Raw genomic sequence first — 12,869 nt, 5'->3', positions numbered from 1 at the left:
ATTACACACATTGTAACTCATAGCAATTATAACAAATAGAAGCAATGCTAGAATTTGATCAAATAAACAGGTCTAGTGGAGATGAGGAAGAATTAATTAAAAGAAAAAGAATAGAAAAATTATACAGATTACTACAACAGGCAATAAGATATACATAGAATACAAAAGAAAGACAGGGAAAAATACCTCTGAATCTTCACTATGAAATATGTCCTAATCTTGAACCGAATTTGACCTTTTTGAGGTCGAACGGACCTTAATTGAAGCATTCTAATTTGAGAATACTCTGATTAAGGTCTATTAGACCCCAACCCTTCATTTGATCGGACAAATTCCATGATTTGGAATTTTAGGGTTCCATTTTTTTCGGATTTAGGGTTTGATCATTTCTGGGCAGATTTGAAGGGAATCAAGGGTGGTTTAGGGGTGAAGGAGGCCTGGGGGTCACCTATTTGAAACAGATCTTTTAATTTCATATTTGGCTCGAACCTTCACAAGAAGATTCGAGGAGTTTCAGGAAGATTCGAAGCAAAAGGTTGTCAAATCCATGGTGAGGGTGGTCAGGGGATGCTGTGGTGTTAATTTGGTAGCCATCGGAGAAGATGAGGTTTTCAGGCCAACCTTCGATTTAAGATTCGAAGAGTTGGGGCCTGATTCGAAGGATATGGGTTATGGATTTGGAATGGGGAGGTCAAGAGGAGTTGAGGGTGTTAAGCTGGGATCGTCTGGACCACCGGAACTGCCGTGAGGCGATTTCCGGTGGGTGGTTGATGGTGGTTGACGGTGGGGGATCATCTGGTCTTCTGAAGATCAGAGACGAAGGGGAAATAGGGGGTATGGCCTAGGGGGCGTGGGGGTGATGAGTTAGGCTTATATACGGGGGAGGGAATTGATCATGGGCCGTTCGATCTGCTGAGATCAATGGCCCAGATCAATTTACTTAAAAGAAACGATGTCGTTTGATTTTGGTTGGGGGGTCGGTTTGAACCGGAAACAAATGGGTCGGGTTGGAGACGGGTTACTGAAAAGGATCTTGGACCGTTGGATTGGGTGATTGAACGGCTAAGATTGACGGGTGACGAAACGATGCAGTTTCATCATCATACTACGTCGTTTCGTCCGTCTCTGAGACCAGCTGGTTTGGATTGGGTTAGGGATAAGGTTTGGGCCTGAATTTTCACTTGGCCCAATCCGAATTTCCTTAATACTTTACCCATTTTCCCTTTTTCTTTAATTACAAAAATTAAACAAAAAAATTCTAAATAAATTGTAAAAATAAAAAATAAAATTGCACACATATTATTTAACCTATAATAATTAACACACAAGTTAAACATTAAATAAAATCAACACAATGACAAGAAACGCATATGCATATTTTTGTGATTTTCCTTTAACCAAATTATGGTTAATTAATTCCTAAATGTATTTTTGTATTTTATCCTTTTATATAAACCAATGATTAATTAATTGTAAAAATGCAACATTAATTCCTAAATGCACATGCACCCACATATTTTCATTACTTCAATTAATTATAAACATTCACAGACAAAAACTTAAATAATTATCCAAAAAATGCCACGCAAAATCCTAAAAATTATACACCAAGAAAATTTTGTTTTATATATTTTTTTTCTCTTTTGGAGTAGTTTTCGTGAAGCAAAAATCATGTGCTCACAATGACCCATCCCATTTTGAAGTGAAATTCCTTACAGGTTTATGGGAAGTAACTATGGGTCTTCGTACGACAAGGACTTGATCTCCTACTTGAAAGGATCTCGGGCGGACTCTTTTATTGAAGGCACGAGACAATCGAGCTTGATAACATTCAAGACTCTGGTGAGCTCCAAACCTCTTCTCATCAAGAGCCTCCAACTCTGCTAATCGAAGTCGAGCATTTTCTTCATTAGTGATCCCTTCTTGAATAGCCAGTCGTAATGAAGGTATTTGACGCTCAAGTGGCAAGATGGCTTCGACTCCATAAATCAGTGAATAAGGAGTCGCTTGTGTTGGCGTGCGGTGAGTCGTCCTATATGCCCATAGCTTCTTCCATACGGTCATTCCAATCTCGTTTGGATTTGGAGACGACTTTTTTTAGCAAGTTGCATAGAGTTTTGTTGAATGCCTCAGCTAGACCATTGGTGGCAGCATTGTACATCGAAGAGTTACGTTGCTTGAAGCCAAAAAGATCACAAATCTTGTTCATCAACCTATTATCGAATGGCTTTCCATTATCCGTTATTATGTAGAAAGGAATGCCAAAGTGATAAATAATGTTTACTCGGATGAAATTTGCAACATTTTCCTTCTTTACTTGCTTGAGAGCAACAACTTCAGCCCATTTTGAGAAGTAGTCGGTTGCAGCTAGGATGTATAGGTGCCCACTAGAGGACTTTGGCAGTGGTCCAACAACATCCAATCCCCAAGCGTCAAACGGCCAGCATGCCACAGTCGGGTGCAACACTTCAGGAGGTTGGTGAATAAAATTTGCATGAATTGACAAGCATTGCATCTTCGAGCATAGTCCAAGCAATCTTTTATCATCGTTGGCCAATAATATCCCATCCTTTTTATATGGAAGTGGAGCTTTGGTCCAGACTGGTGTGACCCACATACCCCAGAATGCGTTTCTTGCAAAGCATGGAGTGCTTCATTTTCCCCTAAGCATAGTAAGAGTACTCCCTCGAATGATCTTCTATAGGGTATCTTTGTAGTAAAGTAAGCGAGGTGCACGACGACGAATTTCAGTTCTTCTCTGCGGATTTTCTGGAAGTATCCCATTGCACAAGTAGTCGATAATGGGTTGTTTCCATTCTTCTCTCTCGACTTCAAAAACAACAACAAAATGCTTGAGTTCATTTTCTTCACCTTCAGCATCACTTGGCGGCGGTACTACCCATTTTTGGCAGATAGTAACTTGCGCTTGATTAGGCAAGGTTAAAGATAAAGCTAGGGCAACTAAAATATCCACCTTCTTATTTTCTTTCCTTGGCACATGCTGAATAGTCACATCACCGAGACACCCCATTAACATTTTAGCGTAATCATGATATGGGTGTAGTTCAGGCTACTTGACCTTGTAACTACTTAAAATCTGATTGACCACTAACTGAGAGTCACCAAAGACTTGCAATTGCAACCGCTTCATTTCGACAGCCATTTCGAGCCCAAGTATTAGTGCTTGATACTCAGCAACGTTGTTAGAGCAGAGTTGCATCAACGTAAAAGAGTAGGGCAAAACTTCACCTTGAGAAGTGACAAATACTACACCAGCACCAGCTCCTCCGCAATGTGCAGCACCATCAAAATACATTTTCCATGGAGGCTGAACTTCGATGACCATGGCGTCCTCATCAGGTAGTTCGTCAGTTAGCTCCCAATCATCAGGTATAGGGTGATCTGCCAAGAAGTCCGCTAACGTTTGTCCTTTTATAGCCTTCTGAGGGATGTACACGATTTCAAATTGTTGAAACTGAAGGTACCACCTTGCTAGTCGATCACTAAGGACAGGTTTTGACATCACGAACTTGATGGGATTTGCCTTAGAAATAAGACGAACAACATGAGCTTGAAAGTAGTGCTTCAACTTTTGAATTGAGAAGACTAGTGCCGAACACAACTTTTCAATTGGCGAATAATTCAGCTCGTTCGGTGTCATCATCTTGCTCAAGTAGTAAAGAGAGTTTTCTTTCTCTTCACTATTTTCTTGGGACAACAGTGCTCCAACAGACCTTTCTTGTGCCGCAATGTATAGTATCAATGGCTTTCCAAGTATAGAGGTTGCTAAAACTGGAGGCTTCATCAAGTAGGATTTAATGCTCTCAAAGGCATTACTGCACGCTTGGTCCCATTTGAAAGGACACCTTTCTTCATAAGGCGACTGAATGGTTGACACCTCCCAGCTAGGTTCGAGATGAATCTCCTAAGGTACGCTAAATTTCCTTGCAGACTTTTCAATTCATGGATATCTCGAGGCTCAGGCATTTTCAAAATGGCATCCACTTTGGCTTGATCAATTTCGATCCCTCAATGTCGGACAATGAAACCAAGGAACTTTCTAGAAGTAACTCCAAAGGCACATTTCAATGGATTCATCCTAAGTTGGTATCTCCGGAGCAATTCAAATACTATCCTCAAGTCCTTCAAGTGGTCGCCCTTCTCTCTTGATTTTACCACCAAGTCATCAACATAGCATTCGACATTCTTGTGGATAAGATCGTCGAAAATATTCTGCATAGCCCTTTGGTAAGTAGCACCAGCGTTCTGAAGCCAAAAGGCATTACCTTGTAGCAATAAATACCCTTTGGGGTACGAAATGCAGTAAGCTCTTCATCTTTTGGTGCCATGCGTATTTGGTTATAGCCCAATGAACCATCCATAAATGACATTGCCTTGTACCCAGTAGTAGCATCGATCATCAGTTCTGGAATGGGAAGCGGGAACTCATCTTTCGGACATGCATAGTTAAGATCCCTAAAGTCAACGCACACTCGAATCTGGCCATTTTTCTTCCTTATAGGGACAATACTTGAAACCCATGTTGGGTATTTAACTTCACAAATAAAGCTAGATTCGATGAGTTTGTTAACTTCTATTTCAATCAAGGGAACCAAGTCCGGCCTAAAATGCCTTTGAGCTTGTTTAACAGGGTGAGCACCATTTTTGATTGCAAGGTGATGGATTGCTACTTTTGGGTCCAAGCCAGACATCTCTTTGTAACTCTAAGCGAAGACGTCCCTGAACTCCTTGAGTAACTCAATATAAGTGCTCTCTTCGTTAGCTTCTAGTAAAGCACTTAGGTAAGTGGGTCTTGGCTCTTCATCGGTGCCAAGGTTGACCTCTTTTAAGGCATCAATTGTCATCTTCATTTCTTCTTCAAGTTCAGGTGGAGCATCTTTCGCATCTTCATCTCCTTGAGGGTCCCCATCGTCGAAGGATGTATGATAACACGGTGAAACATGCTCCAATTCTACATTATCCTCCATCGAAGACGGAACACCATTCTTGCCTTGTACAGTGACATGATACGAAGAACCTACACTTTCTTCATCTTCGTCACATTCCTTAGTGTAGACCATAGTATATGGCTTTACCTTTAGTACTTCTTCACATGAAACCACAAGTTTGTTTGTCGCCTCATTCTTGAAGGAACCAAACTTTGGAAATCATTAGAGATCTTCTGGATCTTGGGTGGAGCGGGTGTTCTTATGCTTTGAAAATTCTCTGGAACTTGTTCCCCTTCTTTAATGGACCCAATTCCTCAAATATGGAAGTTCTCACAGTTGATTTTCCAAGTCGGTCAAAGACAGAAGGCCTGTTAGAAGCGGCAGATTTGTCTTCTACAGTGATGTAATTGCTACTCACCCTTCTTATTGAGATGCGCACTGGTGACGGTTGCTTGTATCCCAAACCTTCACGTGGTTGTCTTGTTACAGCTTCTGATGGTAGCTTCCATAACTTTGACGGCTCATTAGGATTGTATCTAGCTTTTGCAAATATCCTATAAGCATTAGGATCAAAACCTTCATTTGTTCGCTTTGTAGGGGTTCCACATTCTGCAAACAATTTTGGGCCACAAACCCTGCAAGCGGCATTGAGGACGACTTTACTGCCTCAATTCGTTTGACCGGAAGAGTTAACTCCTTTAGTATGTTAGCTTGGAGATTAGATGATTCACCTTCATCTTTATTCCTTTTAGGGACATATTGGAGCGCACGACTTACGTTCTTGCCATAAGATGCAATACCCCCTTTATGAGATTTATTCACGTTGGTGTGTACCTCATCAGTAACGGCTTTGGCTTTACCAATAGTTACCTCAGCTCTTTTAGTTATGGGATCGTCATTCTTGCTTTTCATGTCACCATCAATTTTTAGCTCCTTCATAATGCAGTTCTTCAAGTAGAACTTTGCATTGGCGAAGTGTGACTCAACCTCGGTGAATGGCTCATCATCAGCAACTATCTTCTTCTCGACTTCACCCTCATAGTATTTCAAATATTGATGGTAGGTAGATGGAACCACTTTGTTCTCATGTATCCAAGGCCTTCTGATCAAGCCCAACTATGCCTTATAAAAAGGAAAAAATGGTTGTTGCAAATATAATACGGTTTACAAGTCCGGAGTCGAATCCCACAGAGAACTAAGGCTTAGCTACAACTATTCAATATTGCTAAGAAGACAAGATCGAACAATTCCAAAGTTATAAATATTAAGATTCTTATATCTAATTAACTAAATAATTAAATTAGTAGATTAACAACTAAAGATACTACGGGTTGGAGAAAAGATTAAGGAGGTCTAGAGTTATGATTTCCCTAATTGTCGGAATCCTTCCCGCTATGACTTATATAATTTTGCCTAAGTATTCTCTACCGATCATGAGCACTCTGCGTGTTGTAATACTCTCCTGAGTAATTACGACAATTTACTAGACATACTCTTCCGAGTTACGCTAGCTGGCTTTAATTACAGCTCACTTAGATCGCACCCAAGGTTTCGTTATTCCTAATCCCACCTTTAAACTCTTGGTTATTGATTCCTCACATATGTCAGGAGTGATTTTATTCAACAACTACCTAAATATGCACTCTCTCCCGAGTAACACATACTAAATAGGCACAGCTAATTGAGGGCCCTTCAATCAACCACAAGAATAATATAGTTGAACAAATAGAGAAAATACTATGGCTCAATTATATAAAAACATAACAACAATGAAAAATAGGAAGAGGAAGGAAAAACTCGTAGAAGAATTCCCCGCCTTGCTCCTATTGTGTCTCTGCCTCCTTAGGTCCAATATATGTCAAAAGTATGTCCAACCTCCTCAAAATAGCGTTTTACATGTATTTATACCAAGCAAGGTCGGGACGAGATGAAGATATCTTATCCCACATGAAATAGGACACTCACTCTGTAAAATTTGCACTACCGCGCCACATGGGGTGACGCGCCATGCGGGGCGGCAGTGGGAAAGTTCAGATTGCAGATTCTGACAGGCTGCAGGAAATTTCCACAGGCGCGGTGTACTACGCACCGCACCATGCGCCGTGGTATTGGGAATTCGAAAAAATGCAAAACACAAAGGTTGTATCCCTTTCAAATAGCTTTCTAACGATATATTGTGGAGCCCAAACAGAGTTCTGAGCGAAAAGTTATGTGCATTTTACTAGACAATGCAACGTATGCCCGCTCGATTCTTCGTTCGTTCTAACTATCATCTGTTGATCCCCGAACACGATTTCGGCTTGATTCCTTGGGCTTTTACTCAGACTTCAAAGCTCCAAATCACTTGAATTCATTCCATAATACCTACATAGCTCGGAATCACTCCTACAAGGCATAAAATACACAATTAGTGCAAAACACAAGCGATTAAAGCTCAAACTCAATTAAAGTGCAGTAAATTAGAGTATAATAATCGACTAAAATACGTAATTATAGCCTATCATCACCTTCCAAGCAAGAAGTTGTATGAATTCTTTGCATCGATCACATGTAGCCATGCACTTGATTGCATATCTTCAATGGTGATTTTCAGCCTGATCGTGCCTATGGCTCTTTGCCCCCCTGAATCCTTGGATTATCACACGACTTTCTAAGAGTTCGTTCATGGGAATACCAAGTTCTTTCATAGTGTGGATTGGTAAAATGTTCACTGAGGATCCTCCATCAACCAAAATTCGATTTACCCTTTCATCGCGCATATAGCCAACCAGGTACAATGGGCGGTTATGAGAAGTGTCACCTAGCAGAAGATCGTCATTTGTGAATATGACTTTTTCCTCACAAGCATTAACTTCTTGAGGAGTGGACTTGATGGGCTTTTCCGAAAGCTGGTGCCAATGGTAGGCCATCACTCTTTTCTTCCCCTTTTGTCAGCATGGCAACAAGAGGCATCAATGCCCTTATGGGAAATCTTTGTGCGGAACCAACTTGGTAAGAACTCCTCCAAGGTCACTAGATGTCGTGGCTTTTGAGGATGGTTCACCTCTACTTTTGCTTTCTTCAAACGCCTAACTGGATTCTTTTTCATTGGTCTTTTTACCATCATCTTCCTTGTTGGTTGTTCTACTGATTCTTTCTGTAGGCTCCGTTTGTGGCGCCTACGACGAGTCACCAACATCCAACCTTCATCATCATCAGGTTGATCGTCTTCGACTTTATTGTTCTCCAGTAATTCTTCATTTTTGATTCCTTTTAAACTACATAACTCATCTAGATTGAATGAGCCAAAGGTGATAGAGACTTGGTTCGCGCTTGCTTTCTTATCTTCAAGCACGATCTTCTTTTCGCGAGACAAGTCCATGACTTTGTCTTGAAGACAAAGCACTTCTCCAGAGGGTGGCTCACAAGTCGATGGTATTTGCGGTAATTTGGGTAATTTGTTTTCCCAGCTTCATTTGGCCGCTTCATCTCTAGAAGCTCAATGAGATTTAACTCAAGGAGTTCTTCAAAGATAGCTGGCACATTGGAATCTAGAAATGGGTACTCTTTCTCTTGCATTTCTTTTAGAGTCAACTTTCCACTTGGCTTATCGTGAAAAGAAGTGGATTTCATACTCTGCTTTTTGCTCACCTTCATCGTGAACTTCATAGGTGACGTGTTGACATTCATAGCTTCTTTGCTTTCAGATTTGGGTACGAACTTGCCCCATTTCCTCACTTCTTGCTTGTCATTCCCTTTGCGAGGTTCATAGATGGGCAGCCTTTCATTTCTAGCGGAGGCCATGCTCAATTCCATGTCATGGGCACGAGTTGCAAGTTCTTCAAATGTGCTAGGCTTGATACCTTGCAAGATGTAGCGCAATCCCCAATGCATGCCTTGGATACACATCTCTATGCTCGAAGCTTCACTAAGCCTGTCTTTGCAGTTGAGGCTTGAATTCCTCCACCGATTGATAAAGTCGATAACTGGTTCCCCCTTTTGTTGACGAGTATTTGTAAGTTCTATCATACTCACAGTACGTCTCGTACTATAAAAGTGATTGAGGAACTCTTGCTCTAGTTGATCCCAATTATTGATAGATCTAGCCTTGAGGTCCGTGTACCAGTCAAAAGCATTTCCTTTTAGCGAGCGGACAAACTGCTTGATGAGGTAATCTCCATAAGTCCCAGCATTGTTGCACGTCTCCACGAAGTGCGCAACATGTTGCTTTAGGTTACCTTTACCATCAAACTATTGAAATTTCGGAGGTTGATAGCCAGCAGACATCTTCAATATATCGACCCTTGCAGTGTACGACTTTGCTTATGTTAGGGAGGATTTGGCAGCAACTTCATATTTGTTCTTAATGGTTCCTTCAATGAACTCTTTCAATTGATCGATTGGAATCATCCCTTCAGATAAGACAGGGATAGCCTTAGTATATGTTGCTTGTCTTGGGGGAGAATCATTCTCTAGAACCTCTGGGAGCTTACCGGGTGCATGGGTGGATTCTTCTTCCATCAAGATTCCTACTCTGTCTGTTAGTTTGTTAATTATAGCCTCTTGATTTTTCATGCATTTTGTCAAGCCAGCGATTACTTCCGTCATGTTTGCCAACCGCTCCTCCATAGATGAAGTGTTTGTCACCATGGCTTGCATAATTGTCGTGGACGACGGAGAGTAGCATGGATTTTCACACAGATTGATCCTTGATTGGCTCACGTTATGTGGTATAAGTGGGAAAAATCCATCACTTGAAGCATCATTATCTTCCTTCACAGTAGAGTGCCTGGATCCAGAGAGGTCAAGCAGAACAAGAGTTTTCTTGATCTTTTCAGCAACATTGCTTCCTCCTTCAGATGCGTTTGTGGAAGATCTTGCTCCTTTTGAGGATAAAGATCTGAAAACAGGGGTTGATGCGAACGGCACTTGGGGTGCTTGTTGTCCTAAAGAGCTTGCTTTGCTCCTTTAATTGGTCTGAAGCTTCTGAAGGTGACATCGAGGATGCTTTCCACATCAGCATAGAACCTAGAGTTAGCAGCCTTGGTGGAAGTTGAACCGGAGTTGATTTTCTTTGAAGCCGTTTCATTTTTCTTGGAATTTGGTGATTGATGAGTTGAGATGAGAGGTAGAGATTGTCCCACTGGGCGTGCCAGAATTTGTAGACAATAAATTGCGTCGAGAAAATAAAATCAAGACCAAAAAATATTGCAACAATCGTAATATTTTATTTCGAATATTTAAGTGTACAATCTCTATGAATCCTCTAATTCTTCTTTTTAATAGTAAATAAATTCAAGGGCCTTGGAGCTTGATCTTGAATATGTAGTTGTCGCCACGAACGATGAACTTGTTCTTGAGCTTTAGCTTGATTGTTTGAGCTTGAACTTGATTTGTTCTTCGTTCTTGAGCTTGAACTTGATTTGTTCTTCGTTCTTGAGCTTGAACTTGATTGCTTGAAGCTTGAAACTTGTGGAGAAATTTACAGTATTTGATCCACGAGCTCTTTCTTGCTTTTGTTATAACTTCTGATGTCTTTTCTGAGTTATGAAGACCCCTATTTATAGTTGTGGAAAGGAGGAGTTGTGAAGAACAAACTCTTTCCGACCAATCAAATTGAAGTGTGACATGGCCGCATTTGATTGGTCAGAACATGTCACTTGCACACGTGGTGCGATTTCATTAGCCTTTTTAATGTGACTTGGCATGCCTTGTCATTTTGACACATGGCATGGTCCTATTGGCTCTTCAGCTTGACTTGGCGCGCCACGTCAATTGACACGTGACACCAAACTGGGCCTCTAGGAAGATGACATCTTGGGCTTGATGAAGTGGGCTCATCACTTTAGCCAAATTAAATGGCTAGCCCAATGGATTAAGACTTATTTATTTAACCCATATGTATTGGACTTATATAATTAATTCAATTATATTAGCCCATAATATTTATTTGGACCAATATATCTTGAATTTAAAATATAGTCCAAATTATTTTATGAATTTAATTTTAATAAAATTTATATGCCTACGGTACGCATTCAAAATAAAGTGGTCGAACTTCAAAATTTAACTTTGGAATACATCAAACCTCGCAGAAGCTTGTAAAGCTAGCAAAATGTAAGTCAATTTTGTATTGTTAAAGTTTTCTAATATATAATTTTATTTTTGAGAGGAGGAAATTACAAATGCAATATGTTTAAGTCTCTTAAATATTACTCTTTTACTTTTTCAATATCTAAGTCTCTTAAAAAAAATTATTCTATGTCTCCTTCCATTTTTTTGATTTTTTAGCTTTCACCTTGCAAAATATTTTGATGATATTTTCTCTCTTAGACTTGTATATACCCATAGATAATTACATTAAATATTTGAGTATTTGAGTTTCCCTTGATTTCTAAAACTTGGTTGTGATATTTGTGATTGCGTACTTATTTTGTTGCGGATAAAAAAAAAAGAGAAAGAGAAGAAGAAGAAATTTAGCTTATTACAGAAATTTACGAGTTTATGTTTCAAATTAGTGCATAAGTAGTTCAAAATAAAACCAAACAACAACTGCATATATCAAAAATAACAAAAAGTTACAATTAATTAGAATATTTATGTTTAGTGCATGTGAGTAGATGGACAATGGATCATTTACATTTGACTATTTCTTCTCCAACTTTATTTCTAATATGTATCCCAAACTTCTTCAAGTGAAATAAGAGTACAAGCCAAGTCTAATGAAGTATAAAAATATTTTTCAGTAAAATCTTTCGTAAAATAAATAATTAAAAATATGGATGTCCGATAAAATTGTTGCCATATTACTCATAACTTTGTTATTATGTACTTACACTCTTGCAGATAAGATCTTATATGTATTTGTGTACCAATAGTTAATTTTGTGAGTTCCCATTTTATTGTTTATTAGTTTATTACATTCCTCAAGTTACATAGGCAATATGCTTCTTCAAATTTGGTAATATATATTTATTTTCAGGAAAGTACAGGTGCAAAGCAACACTAAACTCAATCATTTTGATAAATATATCAATTCCTTCTACCTTTTCCTCTTTATCTAAATTCTCTTTAATTTATTTTCACATCTTATAAATGTTTCTTTGTTGAGTTTATAACTTTATATTGTTTCTATCTAAATCACATTTAGCTAAATGGGGAGAGGAGGGAGAGTTCCTTGTTTGTGATAAGGCTAATGAAAAGAAAAGAACCTGATAACACGAGGAAGATATCAAATAAGAAATCGAATAATTTAGAATGGTGCATGGGATATATAGACCTTTCCCTTAATTTTGTTACTGAATTTTAATAATATGCAATTCAATCTTTCATATTCATTGATGAGATTTGAAATCTAATACTTATCGATGCTTAAATAAATATTACTTATATGTGTATTTGATAAAGATATAAATTTTGTGCATGTTATGTACATTAAAATAGAAAAGGCGAAGCTTGAATATTCTAGAGAAAGGCAATTAAACTTGAAAAGACATACCAAGGCACAATTAATATTGTTATGCATGAAAGATATAGAGAAGATAAAGTTGATTAAAGGATGCTACTTCCAACTTCGTCTATTGGAGTAATCAAATTTCATAATATATACTAGGTTTAATTTATAGCTTGATGACTAGAAGAACGAAGATAGACTTGGTAGTAGAATATGCCTTTTGACTTTAGTTACAAAAGGTAAGTTTATTCGAGAATGCCAGATTTTAATATATTTATATTTAAAATTTATAACGACAGCAAATATATTTTTTTGACACACACACATATATATAAAGAGATGGAATACACGTGCAATGCACAAAAAGACTAGTTTTTTAAAAGGTGTAAGAGTAACAACTATTGTTTGGCCAATTGAGAAGCGGTTCTATCGATATTAAAGCAGCAATTTGTATATGACCAACTTTTTCAAAAAGTATTTTTGATTAT

The sequence above is a fragment of the Nicotiana tabacum genome, chromosome 20 (assembly GCF_000715075.1).
Source record: "Nicotiana tabacum cultivar K326 chromosome 20, ASM71507v2, whole genome shotgun sequence".
Classification (NCBI taxonomy): Eukaryota; Viridiplantae; Streptophyta; class Magnoliopsida; order Solanales; family Solanaceae; genus Nicotiana; species Nicotiana tabacum.
The sequence above is the reverse complement of the archived record's forward strand: the minus strand, read 5'-3'. Positions refer to the sequence as shown.